General features: G+C 37.0%; 1 protein-coding gene across 1 annotated transcript in view; it reads left to right on the plus strand.

Moving 5' to 3' along the window:
* The window catches only part of RYR3 (ryanodine receptor 3), a 777,114-nt gene that overhangs the window by 302,765 nt on the left and 460,224 nt on the right, over window positions 1–14,125 (plus strand). The window lies entirely within an intron of this gene.

Consider the following 14,125-nt stretch of genomic DNA (forward strand, 5'->3'; position numbering starts at 1 on the left):
TCTTAAAACAAGAGTGAGTAGACTCTGGGGTACTGTATACCAGAGATCTCCAGAAGATGTTGGTTCCTAGGGTTCTCTGCAATGGTGTGTCCTAGGGCATCTCGAAACTTAGTGAGGAAACAGGTAATATAATTGCCTTTATTGCAGTTTCATGATGTCTTGTGGTGGAACCATCTGAAAGAATTAAGAGTTAGACCACCTCTAATCCAAGTATAGGCATTTATTGAGATTGATGCCTCTCATGAAGCAGGCTAAATTTCAAGAGGAACCAACAACTTCAGAGAAAGTAAGATAGATTTTTGCAGGGTAAAGATGCAATTACATAACAGAAATTATGAATATTAAAAAGGCAGGAAGGGTTTGTTAAGGGATTAGGTAATAGGGAAGGGGTCTCAGTCTCAGTAAAACTGCACATGCAATTACCCACAATACATGAAAAACCCATGGAGGGGGGTATGTATATATAATAATGATATTATAATAAGGTCCTCTACATCACAAGTTTACCTAAAGGACAGCTTTTGCTATTACTGCACAGGCACCTGCTTAGGGAAAGGCCCTTCTATTATTTTGGGGTCTACATCCTGCTTGGGCATCCTGGTGGTGCTGCTTTCTGATTGGCTGACTATTGTGGTCCTGTCTGAGACTAGATGGATGTGGTTGTAGTTGAGTGCATGAACATATATGCTGTTTCTGTGGGAAATATGAGGAATGGGTTTGGGAGCAGTGGCCAGCTAGAGGCAGTGGCTGGGATCCTATCACATGGACATGCCTGCTGTTTCTGTGGGAAATATGAGTTCATGGACACACCTGTTTTAGTGAGCAGTGAGGCATATATGAATAAGTCAGGAATTTAAGTGTTTGTGTGTGTGTGGGGGGGGAGTGAATAGCTAGATGGGGCAGTAGGCCTGCTGCTCAGTGGGGTTTGTAAGGAAGTTAGAATATTGGGATTGGGGGTAGCTTTATTAGGACTCCATCACATTCATCAATGGTTTAACATAAACATTTTGGTTAGTAATTCCCTAGTTGACTGACTTTATTTTCAGTTCTCTGCTATTACAAAAAGTATTATTATGAATGTTTTGATGAATATGATACCTTTCCTTCTGTCTTTAATATCTTTGAAGAATATGTCTAGCTGTGGTATCTTTGGGTAAAAGGGGTGAGTATCTTAGTCATTTTCTTAGCAATTTTATATTATTTTTCAAAATGGCTTGACTAATTCACAGTGCCATGGAGAGTTTACTAGTATTCCTGTATTTGTACAACCCCTACAATATTAATTATTCTTATATTTTTATCTTTGCCAATTTGCTGGTTGTGAAGTTTCAGAGTAGGATTTTGCTAAACCATGGTTAATTTTCTTTAGCCATCCACAGATTTGTAAGTTGTAAAGGAAGTAAAGCTTTTTGAGCAATTTGCAAACAGTTCTTTCTCTGAAGTACTTCTATTGTTTTTCTCTTTTTTTTTTCCTTTACTGCTCCTAAAGTACTGCTCCTAAAGTGGATAGCCATGGTAGTGCTGTCCTTCACTAATGTAGCAAGCTAGTTGTCAAAGTAGAAGTTATCATGTGTTGCTTCATTTGGTATTCAATGGACATTCCTTGTGTGTGGCTTCACTTTACAAGGAACAGACAAGCAGATATTACACTTGGAGCATGGTATGCTAAGTGTTAGGGCATAATGCTCAAATAATCAAGATCAAGCAGACGTGAATACTACCTTAGAAACTGTATGGATGAGGTAATCTTTCCCAAGTCCTTGTGGATAAAAGATCAGTTAGTTTAAACAAGAAGTGTATGGCACACTGAATGTGAGGAAGTTTTGGAGGGAGGTGAGTGATGAACAAATTGACAAAACCAAAAGAGGCATTTCCCTTTAGTAAGTAGACCTTACAGAAAAAAGACACAAAGGGAAAAAGTCAACAGTGAATAAAATTGTCCCTGTAAGGCTCAAAAACCTCATCTCATACAGCTCTCTGGTTCTCGGACACCATCTGATGAAGTTCTCTGGTCTGGGTGTGGTCTAAGAAGTTTCCAGCTGACTGTCTTCTTAGACTCAGGTTATTTGTTGAGATCCTCTTTCTTTGTTAAAAATCTCCTAAAAAAATTAGTCTTAAAACAATTTTAAAGTACTTTGCCAATAACCAGATGAAATAAAGTTAACTCAGCCCTTATGTCTCTATTATTATAAAATTAAATTTGGAAGCTTTTGGACCAGGGAACTTACATTTTTAGGTTGGCCAGTTGCTTATTGATATATCTAAGAAACCCAAATAAAAACAGAAAAATTAGAACTCATTTTTTATACTTTTCATTATTCATTCCCCCATTAGGAAAATGAGATTCCACTAAGGACTTAATAACAGAACACCTTTTATAAGAAGATGGACTGCAATACATAAATGAATTAATTTAAAAATTGCCAAATCGGGGCAGCTAGGTAGGGCAGTGAATAGATCTCTGGCCCTGGAGTCAGGAGGACCTGAGTTCAAATTTGACCTCAGACACTTAACACACAAAAAACTAGCCATGTGACCTTGGGCAAGTCACTTAACCTCAATTGCCCTACCTTCCCCCCTCCAAAAAGCAAAATAAATAAATACACAAATAAATAAAAATTGCCAGATTAACAAATTACAATTGCAACAAAAAGTTCAGGGATAGTATATATAAATACATTTAGTAATCAATTTTAAAACAGTGCTTATCAAGTAAGTTATTTATAATAAAACATTTCCAACTTCTAGCCATGTTCAATAAATAACCCCTAATTAAAGTGGATGTTTGTTTTAAGGCATTTTTAATATAGACTACAAGCCATTCTTCAAAGATAACTAAGTGTAACAGAACTGAGACAGTTATAATATTAACTAAATAACAGAATCCTATCCTAATTTCACAAGTCTTTGACCTAATTATCCCCATACCATTATGAGAAATTAAAGGACCCTAACTCATACAGGAACTAGGAAAAGATGTCAAGGCTAAATACTTAATTAGTTAGTTGTTTATAATAAAGAAAGGACTAAAATTCTAGGCCAAAAGCTCAAATCCTATACTTACCTATTACTATAATAACACACATATGCTCCAGCATTAGCTCATAAGATAATGATTTAATACTGTTTTTGTACTGATCATCTGACATGATTATAGAATTTGCTGTAAAAGAAGAATGGGGACATAATTGTACAATAATGGAATAATGATTCCCTAACCTTATGTCAATTCCAGACAAAAGTTATGTAGATGGCCAATTGCATTGACTCAGGTTTAAAATCAGCCAGGTGGGATATTTTCCATTACATGTGTCATATTGTGGAAATTTAGTCAGAAAAATCCTACCTCAGCTTATTATGCAAATAGTCATTCTCCCAGTCTTTACCCTGAGAACACCCCCTGCATTTCAGAGATGTAAAACCCCATAGGATCATTGGCATCATGCATTCATTGGCTCAATAGCATTCTTTGATCATACCTGAATAATACCAGTTAGAGGCAGAGCCAAGATTGCAGAGTAAAGAGGGTCTCGCCTAAGCTTTCCCCCAAACCCCTCCAAATGCCTTTAAAAAACTACTCTAAACAAATTCTAGAGTAGCAGAATTCACAAAAAGATAGTCAAATTTCTATCCCAAGACAACTTGGAAGGTTGGCAGGAAAGGTTTATTGCTCTAGGGTGAGAGAGGAGCATAGTCTAGCATAGGCCACACCAGTGCAGACCTAGCCCCAGCAAAGCCTGAAGCAGACCTCAGGGCAACGGTATCCCTGGCAGCAGTGGCAGTTTCTAGACCTTTGGCCCATAGATACCAAAAACATCTTGAAAGGTCATCAGGAAAGATCTGCCCTGAGTGAGAGTGGAGCACAGCTCAGTGCAGGCCTAGCCAGCACAGCCCTGGCCACAGCAAACTAGGAGCAGGCCTTGGGGATGCCTGAATCACCTGTGGCAGCACCAGCAGCTGCTTCTGAAGCTCTCAGTCCACAGATGGTAAGGGGGTCAAACAGTTGGTCAGAAGGAGATGACAGGGGCCTTTTATCTTAGCACTGAGGCAGGAATACGTTGCTTTGTCCATACGCAGATCTGAGTTGTAGTCCTGGGTGGCAGTCCCAGGGCAAGGAAGAGCACTAACACACCAGAGCTTGTGGCCACAGTGGAGGGGAGAACCTCTGAGAAAGGAGTGAGCTCACAGACCAGAGCTCAGAGCAGGAGAGTAGTAAATACCTCACCTTAGAAGAACTGAAAACTTACAGGTCCCTAGAAGAATCTCTGAAAATAGCTGCACAGAACCCCTAAAACTTAGTGCAGTGTGCCTTCCACTCAGGAAGCAGAGCCCTAGTTTTACAAAGAGTTAAAAGTCAAGTAATAAAACTGGGGAAATGAGCAAACAACTGAAAAAACTATAGAAAGTTACTATGGTGACAAGGAAGATCAAAAAATATACTCAGAGGAAGACAACAAAGTCACATCTCCTACATCCAAAGCATCCAAGAAAAATATGAGTTGGTCTCAGGCCATGGAATGTTGCGGGCGTTTGCCCTCACAACAGATCTAGACGACTAGCCCCACGGCCCTCTCACTTACCCATCCCGGGTCTTCGGTCATCACCGGCCCCTCACGGGGAAAAAACACCAGACAGAATGCGGAGGAGTGAAGCGGGGTGGTTTATTCTTCAACAGTTACATGGCGGAGAGAGAGAGAGAGAGAACGCCCTCTCACACAAGAAAATATATAGCGAATCCGAGCCAATCACATCGCAGTTTTACATTTATGGCCTCATATGGTGATCACCTCATGGCCTTATATGGAGATCACCCCATCAAGCTTATACATATTCATTTAAGCAACCATGGCACTGCCCATAAACCCCTCCCCCTCCCCCATCAATGGAAGAGCTAAAAAAGGATTTTGAAGACCAATTAAGAGAGATAGAGGGAAAATTGGGAACAGAAATGAGAGTGATGCAAGAATATCATGAAAAATGAGGCAATAGCTTGGTAAAGCAGGCACCAAAAAAAAAAAAAAAGATTTGAAGAAAATAACACCTTAAAAACAGAATTGGTCAAATGGAAAAGTAGGTCTAAAAGCTCACTAAAGAAAATAATTCTTTAAAAATTAGGATGGAGCAAATAGAAACTAATGATTTTATGAGAAATCAAGAAACAATAAAACAAGACCAAAAGAATGAAAAAAATAAAAGACAGTATGGAATATCTCATTGGAAAAACAACTAACCTGGAAAATAGATCCAGGACAGATCAATTAAAAATAGACTACCTGGAAATCATGATTTAAAAAAGACCCTAGACATATTCTTTCAAGAAATTATCAAGGAAAACTGACCCGGTATTCTAGAACCAGAGGGTAAAATAGAAATTGAAAGAATCCACTGATCACCTCCTGAAAGAGATCCCAAAATGAAAATTGCCTGGAATATCATAGCCAAATTCCAGGGTTCCCAGGTCAAAGAGAAAATATTGCAAGCCACCAGAAAGAAACAGTTCAAATATGATGGAGCCACAGTCAGGATAACACAAGATTTAGCAGCTGCTCCTTTAAAATATCAGAGGAGTTGAAATATATTCTGGAGTGCAAAGGAGCTAGGATTACAAACAAAAATTACCTACCCAGTAAAGCTGAATATAATGTGGGGGGGAGGGGGGGGTAAAGGGGTAGGTAATCTTAGTAGGGGAAACTCGAGCATTTTGAGAAAAGAAATCAGAGCTACATAGAACATTTGACTTTCTTTTTTTTTTTTTTATCAAATGCTTTATTAACTTCTAGTTTACATCATTCATTTCCACAATATTTTGAGTTACAAATTTTCTTCCTGTTTTTTGCCTACCTACCACCCCAAAATAGCTATCCCAATGGCTATCCCATCCTCCAATCTGCTCTCTCCCATATCTTCTCACATACCCCTTCCAACTTTCCAGTAGGGCATGATGGATCTCTATGCCCCAGTCCCATTTACATGTAAATGATAATAGTACATATATATATATATATTTTTTTTTTTACTTATTTATTAAATATATATATATATTTAAAACTTTGAATTCCAGATTCATTCCCTTCCTCCCTTATCACCCACCCTTACTGGGAAGATAAGCAATTCAATATAGGTTGTACATGTGTAGCTATGCAAAATATTCCCATAGTAGATATATTGTAAAAGACAGACTATATTTCCCTCCCTGCTATCCCACCTCCCGCTCATTCTATTCTCTACTTTCACCTGTCCTTTTTCAAAAGTGGGTGCTTATAACTTCCCTGCCCCTCAGCCTGCCCTCCCTTCCATCATCCCCCCTCTCATCCCTTTCCCCCTGCTCTCCTATAGGATGAGATGCTGTATTTAGTGTGTATGTCATTCCCTCCCTAAGCCAAATTCAATGAGAATAAGGTTGACCCATTTCCTTTTACTTCCTGTTCTTCCCCTCAATTGTAACCATTTCCCTTGCCTCTTCTATATGAGATAGTTTACCCCAATCTGTCTCTCCCTATCTCCTCTCATTATATTCCTCTCTCACCTCTTAATTTCACCTTTTAAGGATCATCCCTTCCCATTAAACTGATCCTGTGCCCTCTATCTATGTATACCTGTACACATATATACATTCATTCACATATGTATTCATATGCCCATATACCCTCCAATATAGACATATATAGTATGTGTGTGTATATATATATATGTATATATATATATGTATACATTTCTATTCCCTTCAATTATTCTTATACTGAGAAAAGTTTCATAAGTTACAATTATCATTTTTCCATGTAGGAATGTAAATAGTTCAACTTTGATAAGTTCCTTATGATTTCTTTTCCTTCTTTACTTTCTCATGCTTTTCTTGCTTCTTGTATCTGAATTTCAAATTTTCTATCCAATTCTGGTTTTTTCATCAAGAATGCTTGAAAGTCCTCTATTCCACTGAATGACCATATTTTCCCCTGAAACATGATATTCATTTTTGCTGGATAGGTGATTCTTAGTTTTAATCCCAGTTCCTTTGCCCTTAGGAATATCATATTCCAAGCCCTTCGATCCCTCAATGTAGAAGCTGCCAGATCCTGAGTTATACTGATTGTGTTTCCACAATATTAAAATTGTTTCTTCCTGGTTGCTTGTAATATTTTCTCCTTGATCTGGGAATTCTGGAACCTGGCTATAATATTCCTAGGAGTTTTCTTTTTTGGGATCTTTTTCAGGAGATGATCAGTGGATTCTTTCAACATCTATTTTGCCCTCTGGTTCTAAAACATCAGGGCAGTTTTCTTTGAGAACTTCCTGGAGGATGATTTCTAGGTTCTTACTTTGATCATGGCTTTCAGATAGTCCAATAATTTTTAAATTATATCTCCTGGATCTATTTTCCAGGTCAGTGGTTTTTCCCATGAGATATTTCACATTGCCTTCTATTCTTTCATTTGTTTGGATCTGTTTAATAGTATCTTGATTTCTCATAAAGTCGCTAGCTTCCATTTGCTCCAATCTAATTCTAAAGGAATGATTCTCTTCAGGAGCTTTTGAGATTCTTTTTCCATCTGGCAAATTCAGCTTTTTAAGGCATTCTTCTCCTCATTGCCTTTTTAAGCTTCTTTTGCCATTTGAGTTAGTCTATTTTTTAAGGTGTTATTTTCTTCAGTCAGGTTGTTGACTCTCATTTCATAATTTTCTTACATCATTCTCATTTCTCTTCCCAGTTTTTTCTCCACTTCTCTTATTTGTTTTTCAAAATCCTTCTTAAGGTCCTCTGTGGCCTGTAACCAGCTCGTAGTTTTCTTAGAAGCTTTTGATGCAGGAGTTCTGACTTCACTGTCTTCCTCTTGTTCCATGCTTTGATCCTTTTTGTCCCCAAAATATGAATCTAATGTTGGATTCCTCTGTTTGCTTTGCTTCCCTCATTTACTCATGTTGCCACTCAATTACTTGACTTTTGGGCTTTTCGCCACAGTAAGACTCTGCTACCAGACAGAGGAGCTTTGTACCAAATGCAGGGGTTTTCTTAGCTGCTAAAGGTATTAGTTGGGTGTCCTCTCTGAAGCCTCCACACACTCTGCCAAGCTGGTCACACACCCCAGGACCTCCACCCTAGACAGCAATCCAGATCCAAGCAGGTTAAAGCAAGAGCAATTACCCCTCAGACTGGTCACTTGGTCCCCCTACAGTCTGCAGGCCAGGAGCTGAAGCTGCCACGTGAAGGTGGCTGCAATCCCAAGGTGCTTCAGCAGCTTCTCCCTCCAGGGGGTAAAGGCAGATGCACTCCCAAACTACCGGATCCCAAATTCCACACTGCACTCACTTCTCATTTTGTCCTTAGTATCTATGGGTTGATAATTCTGGAAACCCCCATAGCTTCTGGTGATCTTAAGTCCCTACAGCCAGTGGCTGGTCAGGCCTGCCCTGGGGCTAAAACCTCTGGCTAGTTCAGGGCTGGGCTTGGCTCCCAGAGCGCTTCCCTGGCTGTTTCCTGCCAGCCTGCCAGGCAGTCCTCAGTGGGAGGTTAGCTTCTCTGTGTCATTTTGTGGTTCTGCAGCTCCAAAGTTTGTTCAGAGTCACATTTTACATGAATTGGAGGTGGTGGGAGCTGGAGCCCAGAAAAAGTCCTGTTTCTACTCCACCATCTTGACTCTGTCCCTCAGAGCATTTTACTTTCAAATACAAGACTTAAGAGAAGTATAAAAAGGTAAACAGGAAAGGGAAATCATAGGGACTTAATAAGGTTAAATTGTTTACATTCCTTCATAGGATGATGATATTTGTAACTCATAGATCTTTCTCATTATTAGGGTAGTTAGGAGTATATGTAGACAGAGGTCACAGGTATGAGTTGAATATGAAGGGATGATATCTAAAAAATAAAATTAAAGGATGAGAGAGGAATATACTGGACGAAAGAGAAAGGGAGAGGTAGAATGGAGTAAATTATCTCACATAAAAGAGGCATGAAAAAGCTTTTACAGTGTGGAGAAAGAGGTAGGGATGTGAGGGGGAGTGAGTGAGCCTTACTTTCATCAGAATTGGCTCAAAGAGGGAATAACACATGCTCAACTGGATATAGAAATCTAGTTTACCCTACAGGAAAGTAGGAGGGGAAGGTGATAAGAGAAGGAAGAGATAGGGTGAGATAAAGGAGGGCAGCTTGGGGGAGGGGGTAGTCAGAAGCAAAACACTTTTGAGGAGGGACAGGATGAAAGGAGAGAAAAAGGATAGAATAAATGGAGGAGAGAATAAGATGGAGGGAAATAGAGTTATCAACAGTAACTGTGAAAAAATTTTGAAGGAAGTTTTTCAGATAAAGGGTTCATTTCTCTAATATACAGAGAACTGAGTCAAATTCATATAAATAAGAGCCATTCCTCAATTCATCTAATGATATATATGTGTCCATGTGTGTTTCTGTATATGCATAAACAGATATATATGTATACACACATATGTATGTATGTATGTAAGTTAAATTTGGAGGTTTTTGAACTACCACATTCACTATCTATGTGAGATTCCAGGATGTAATTTTTTTCTTAATTTCTAGTGCTATTTTGAGGAAATTTTTAAAGGCCTGCTAAACTTTGTAATTGTGATAAGGTTAATTTAACTGAGCATGTTCTTCTTTGCTTATAAAAACTCTTCCTCACTACAAACTCCTTTTTGACTAGAGAATTTAGGTAACTAGGAATTTTGTGGTAATTAGTAATTTAGTTTGTTGCATTACCTTGGGGATTTATGTTATTTAAAAGACATTTTATACCAATTTAGTTTGGGTAAATTCTAATTTTAAAGATTTATTTTTGCTTTAAGGTCAAATAAGAACTATCTATTGTTTTAGAAGTTTCCAACTAACTTACTTCATAAAAATTTAATGATTATCCCTCATAATATCAGGATAAATTTTTAAGCTGTTTTTAAGAAAGGGAAATACTTTTACAAAAAATGTTTCATAAAAATCTTTTGTGTGACTTTGAGAAATCCTACTAAATTTTCATTTGAAAGCTAATTTATTGTGATAATGATTTGATACTGATAACAATGGTGTCCAAAACTACTGTGAAAAACTACTTTCATTCCTAGGTTTGTTGTATCTTTGGACTGACCTTAAATGTGTACTTTCAGAGAAACAAAGTCAGCAGCTTAGTGGAACCATCATCAGTGGTCTAAGACTAGTTTTTAATACTAAAGTATCTGAATTACTGTAATGAGCTGTAAGTGGGAAAGATCTTGCTGTTTTAATCTGAATTTATAGATATTACTTGGCCTAAGCAAGAGTTACAATTAGTGTTTGAACTTATCATATGTATGAGATTCAATTCTTGAAGTATCTTGTTCTTTTCATACTGAATATGATTAGACAAGGGTAAACAAGCTTGAGAAACAAAGATGTAAACCTATTAAATTGTGAGGTTAAAGTCAGGAACCTTTTTTCTTTTTGTTTTAAGGAATTTTCAGTACAACAGTGTCTGTTAGTGAAGAGTAGTAATTTATGAGCTATTTTGTATTATCTTAATGGGAAATCTGATTTAGTTTATGTTTATTATTTAATCTAGAATTAGAACATGTGTAGAAATGTATGCAAACTACTTATGACTCACCTTAAAATTGTTCCCATGGTTTAAAGGGATTCTGAAAGCAGTAGTATTTTTCTGCGGTGAATCTCTTACTGTTATCAATGTGGGATTATAGTCAATACTTACTTTGTAGAATATGTGATCCTTGAAAACTGAATTCATCTGAAAATCTGATTATTGGAACTTGCAACTCAAGACTTTGTGAGACTATTAACTGATATTAATCTGTTAATTTTAATTTTTTAAATTTAATATTTTATTTTCAGCTGTTACATCTAAGACAATTTTTAACATCCATTTTAAAAACTGAGTTCCAAATTCTCTCCCTCACTCCTTCCTTACCGCGCCACCCCCCCCCCCCCCCATTGAGAAGTGAAGAAATTTGATGTAGGTTATACATGAGTGTAGTCATGAAAAATAAATCCAAAATTGTTGTGTTGTAAAAGAAAATATAGACAAAAAAGTTCAAGAAAAATAAAATAAAAAGTGAACTTCAGTCTGTATTCAGACATCATCAGTTCTTTCTCTGGGGATGGATAGCATTTTTCATCATGATTCCTTCAGAGCTCTCTTGGATCATTGTATTGCTGAGAATAACCAACTCATTCACAGCTGATCATCTTATTTTATAAAGTCTTTTCTTTCTATAATTACCAGTTTTTCTTTTAAAAAATACCTTTGTAAATACTTTATTAAAACAATAACTTCAAATAGCTTAGTTAACTATCTTTTAATTTTCTTAAGTGATAGCCAAATAATTTTAGCTGAAATTTTCTTTTAAATATAGACAAACATGGAAGTTTATGATTTCTGAAATTACAGTACTTCAGATTATTACAGCATATGGTCAACAGGGCTGATATGTATCTATATCTATATCTATCTTATCTATCTGTCTAAATTTTTCCCCTGACAGTATAGTTCTTAACCTAACAACATCCAGATTGTAAGAGAAATTGCTTTTCTAACAACATAGGTAATAAAATTATTACCAAATTACACAATATAAGAAAATTTAGAAATATAAGAATACCACAAACAATATCATGTATTTAAAACTTGAAACAAAACCAATTAATTACCTTAATTTAGATGGATGCACTTCCAAATTACATAACACAGAAAATCATTCATCTCATCAACGTTGGTATTGTATACATACATCTAAAAGCCCATATAAAGTTACCAAGTATGAAGCAATTACATCTAATTAGAGATATAATAAAAACAGTTAACATTCAGATAGGGGTTGTCCTATGCTAAGCACTGTGCCAAGCACTCTCTAATCATGTGATCCTCAGAACAAACCCAGGAGGTGGGTTCTATTATTATCCCCTTACTTGGAGCCATACAGCTAGTAAATTTCTTAATGCCAAATATCAAATATCTTTTTGTGTTAGGTTGCAATTTACCATAATAATCCTGATAAAGGAGACCCAGTTCTTGTTTCCTTAAGGACAGATTTTGACAAAATAAAATAAAGTCTGGATTTATAATTGCTAGTTTTAATTAATTTAAATTTTAAATTTTAATTTTAAAATCTTATACTTTTAGTACTTTTAAAAAAAAGATTATTATCCATAAATTCATATATTTTTTTCTCTTTTTAAAGACATATGGTGACAATTCACAGCTCTGAATAACCTTTTTTCTTCAATTTATCAGATAAAGAACTGCCATAAACATTCCAGCTCTCCATTCCCATCCTCCCCAGAATTTCAAGCTGCATATACTAGGAAATGCATATAAAGTTTTAGAAACTGTTTGAAATCACACCCGTTATCATGAGGATAATTAAAATGTGCTGGGCTAAAATATCCTATGACTCTCAAATTGTATTCCTGCTTTTGGTCCAGGTAAAGACCTAAGGAATATGATTTAATACTGACAGGGTGTGGCCAGTTTCCCCAGGCAGAAACCTCCCGAGCTTTCAGATTTACTTAAATAATAATTAAATAGTTGAAAAGTACAAGGAAATATTTAAAATTTTAAATAATAATCCCGTCACAATAACCAATATCTTTACCGTAGCCAATATTTATGTAGTGTTTAAATGGTACAAGGCTAGGAGTGGTCTGGTATAGCTCGGGGTGGTATTTTCTTTGTCCAGGGTTGAAATGATAATGGAGTGACATGATGATGCCATGTCCTTCTGAAGAAAACCTGAATTTAAAATTCAGATTTTGGAAGAAAAGGGATGGGGTGGAGGTTGGGGGACGCCTCAATTTCCAAGATATTGGTTATTAATAATCATTTTTCATACATTCTATTTTCCTTTCTAATTGTATGATATAATGGTAGAAAAAAAACACCACATGATATAGAATGAATTTTTAAACTTTATTTACTATACTATGTGTCAGGCACTGTGTTATTATATTATTTAAGGTTCATTCCAGCACTAAAATGGGATATGTAATTTTTCAAGTGTGTGTACCCCAAAACTGTGCAACGAAGATCCTCACCCAAATAATATACAGAGGCTTCTCAAGGTAGAAAGCAGAAAGGAATGGTTTATTAGGATCTCACAAGAAAGAGCAACATTCTTCCTCCCCCCCAAAAAAAACACACACACAAATAGTCAGGGAGGAGAAGCTATTTACAAAAGGAAATGTCGAAGTTATATAGCCCTAACTCCCCCACCCCCTGCTGACCTTTCCTTCCATTGGCTGGAAGTTAGTTGCACAATTTAAGCACAACAATCTACCCTAAGTACCCAGAACAAGGAAACAGTAGATCGGCCAATGTATGTTTAAGAAAGCACTTCTGTGGGCAGCTAGGTGCCTCAGTGAGTAAAGCACTGGCTGGAGTCAGGAGGACCCCAAGTTGGGTTCCGCCTCAGACACTTAACACCCCACACACACAAAAAAAAAAAACTAGCCTGTAACCTTGGGCGATTTACTTAACCCCAATTCCCCTAAAAAAGAAAAAAAAAAAAAAAAAAAAAAAGTAAAAAAAGAAAGCACTTTTGTCCTTATTTGGCATATTTTATGCTGAGGTGGCACTGAGGAGCGGGATCATTTCCTACCTCTCAAAGTTTTGACTCCTTGTAAATCATGTGAAGACTATATACCTTCCATTACTGATATTCCCAAATCTCTGTTACCTTATGGGCAGCCTCGCCCTCCATTGTCTGTTACTTCCACCTAATGGTCTGATTGCCTCTGCATGCTTCTCACACTTAATCCTATCAAAATATCTATGCCCAAATCTGTTACTCTTAAAGTAGCCTAGTCCTCCATTGTCTGTTATCTCCCGAGCCTTTAGTCCCTTAATCCCATTCTCTTGGTTCCTGGAGTCTGACCCCTGGTCACCCTATTCCCATTAAGATCCTCCTTAGACCCCTCTTCCCAGATTACTAGATCACCCCTAGATCCTTCCACAATCTTTCTGTATCCATCTTGCCCCCATTAAGGTGCCCAGATTCAGTCTAGCTGAGATTAATCTGGCCTGCTTGTCAGTACAAGTATCACAAATGCTTAGGGTCCTTAAGAGTCTACTCAATATAGCGAATCTTTAGTAAACTGTTTTACTTTGGCTGAAAGAAGGCTTAAGTT

This window comes from Petaurus breviceps, unplaced genomic scaffold, assembly GCF_028583685.1.
Source record: "Petaurus breviceps papuanus isolate PSGF00001 unplaced genomic scaffold, PetGlider_PUasm1.0 37, whole genome shotgun sequence".
Classification (NCBI taxonomy): domain Eukaryota; kingdom Metazoa; phylum Chordata; class Mammalia; order Diprotodontia; family Petauridae; genus Petaurus; species Petaurus breviceps.